General features: G+C 42.6%; 1 pseudogene; it reads left to right on the top strand.

The window, feature by feature from the left end:
- LOC137458925 (28S ribosomal RNA) overlaps positions 1-2,500 on the top strand; it is an 8,486-nt pseudogene that overhangs the window by 3,438 nt on the left and 2,548 nt on the right.

Genomic DNA, 2,500 nt, shown 5'->3' on the forward strand with positions numbered 1-2,500 from the left:
TGCCTACGATCCTATCTGGAATGAGAAACTGATAGTATTGCCGGAGGTGTATGTAGGACCCACTTCTCCAGCTCATGGGAAAGATATCCGAGATGAAAGCACAGAGAGGAGCAGGAACGAGGAGGTGGAGTGTCCTGAAACCCCGAGCTCTATGAGTCAGCTCTCAATAGTAACCGCATCGTCCGAGTTGTATAATACAGCTGACATCTGTCCTGGGACCCCCCTGGTGAAGATGCCAGAGGACAACCCGACATGTCCATGCTGTACCACTCGGGCAGGCAATATGACGAGATTGATTGACCATCTAAAGAGAGCCCATGGGAAAAGAAAGATCAATTTCCAATGTTCCCGCTGTGGGAAGACAAATGAAAAGCATCATAGTATCTCATGCCATCTCCCAAAATGCAAAGGGGTCCAAGAGCCTACCCAGGTAGAAGGGTTTATGTGTGAAGAATGCAAAAAATGTTTTAAAACTAAAATTGGCTTGGGACAACATAAGAGATTAGCTCACCCAGCCCTGAGAAACGCAGAAAGAATTGAAGCATCTCACCCCAAAGAGACCTCTAAAAGAGGTGCTCACAAGAAAATATGGTCCCAAGAGGAAACAGAATTATTACAGAAACTAAATCAAGAGTTTGAAGGGAGGAAAAATATTAACAAATTGATTGCTGAAAAATTAACAACTAAAACAGCAAAACAGATCAGTGAAAAGAGAAGACTATTAAGAGAAACTGTGGTGCCAGAAAGAGAGAAAACACAAGAGAGCAAGAACAGGTTAAAAGAGGAGAGGACTGTGATTCCATCTTCTGGTGAAAGGGAGCTGCTAGCCCACTATAAAAAGACTATTAATGAAAAGCTGACATCAGGGAAGCTGCCCATCCTTAAAAATACATATAAACAAATAATTGAAGGCAATACAGACTCATTAAAATTACTCAATGAGGTAGCTCAGGACCAATATTTGTATTTGTTTGAGAAATCAATTGAACAGAAAGTGCCAAAAAAGAGCCAACGTAAACCTCAGCAGAAGAAACCTCAAAAGGAGTGGATGAGAAAAAGAGCCAGAAAGCGTGGAGAATTTCTCCGATTCCAACGCCTCTTCCGCTTAGATCGAGGGAAGTTAGCGAATATGATTCTGGATGAAAAAGACTCTGCGCAATGTGCCATCCCCCTGGAAGAGGTCAGTAACACCTTCAGATCTAGGTGGGAGTCTCAGAACTTATTTCAAGGACTTGGAGCTTTCCAGTCTGTGGGGCGGGCGGATAATTCGGCTTTTAAGGAATTGATTACAGAGAAAGAGATCCTTAAGAATATCAAAGACATGAATAAAAAATCGGCACCAGGCCCTGATGGGATCACCCTGAAGGCCCTGCTTAAAATGGATCCAAATTGTGAGGAGATCAAAGAACTATTTAATCTCTGGCTGTTCAGTGGCAAAATTCCAGATGTAATAAGGGGATGCCGAACAATCCTAATACCTAAATCATCAGCGCCCGAACGCCAAAATGATATTAACAACTGGCGGCCAATTACTATTGGTTCCATCATCCTGAGACTCTATTCAAGAATCTTAACTGCAAGGTTGGCAAAGGCGTGTCCCATTAACCCCAGGCAGAGAGGCTTCATTCAATCTTCTGGCTGTGCTGAGAACTTAAAACTATTACAGCTATTAATTAGGAATGCAAAGAAACAAAAGAAACCCCTGGGGGTTGTCTTTGTCGATTTGGCCAAAGCCTTTGATTCAGTGAGCCACACCCACATCCTGGCGGTGCTAAAGCAAAAGGGCCTGGATGACCACATAATAGCATTAATTAAGGACTTCTATCAAAACATCCACACCAGAATCAAAACTAAAGAAGGAGAGTCTGAGTCAATAGGAATCAAAACTGGTGTGAAACAGGGCGATCCCATGTCACCACTCCTCTTTAACCTGTGCATTGACCCTCTGTTATGTAAATTAGAAGAGTGTGGGGAGGGGTTCCAACACGAGAATGGCAAATTAACAGCTCTGGCTTTTGCAGACGACCTGGTCCTGCTGAGTAAGTCCCAATCAGGAATGGAGAAAAATATTGAAATTCTAGAAGCATTTTGTGACTTAACTGGATTAAAAACGCAGGGGGAAAAGTGCCATGGTTTCTTTATTCAACCAACTAAGGACTCTTACACCATCAATGACTGTCCTCCATGGCTTATCAGCGGTACCCCTTTAAACATGATCCACCCGGGTCAGTCAGAGAAATATCTTGGCTTGCAAATCGACCCTTGGGTGGGGATAGTTAAGCCCGAATTACAAAATAAATTAGAAGTTTGGCTCAATCGCATCGAGAGAGCCCCTTTAAAACCATTTCAAAAATTGGACATGTTAAAAGTGTACACAGTGCCTAGATTGATCTACTTAGCAGACCAGGCAAATGTAAAAGCCACCTATCTGGAAGAAATGGATTTAACAATTCGAAATAGGGTGAAAAAATGGTTACATCTCCCAGTTTGTACCTGTGAT

The sequence above is a fragment of the Melanerpes formicivorus genome, unplaced genomic scaffold (assembly GCF_026170545.1).
Source record: "Melanerpes formicivorus ecotype bairdi unplaced genomic scaffold, bMelFor1.0.p_v2 SCAF_294, whole genome shotgun sequence".
Classification (NCBI taxonomy): domain Eukaryota; kingdom Metazoa; phylum Chordata; class Aves; order Piciformes; family Picidae; genus Melanerpes; species Melanerpes formicivorus.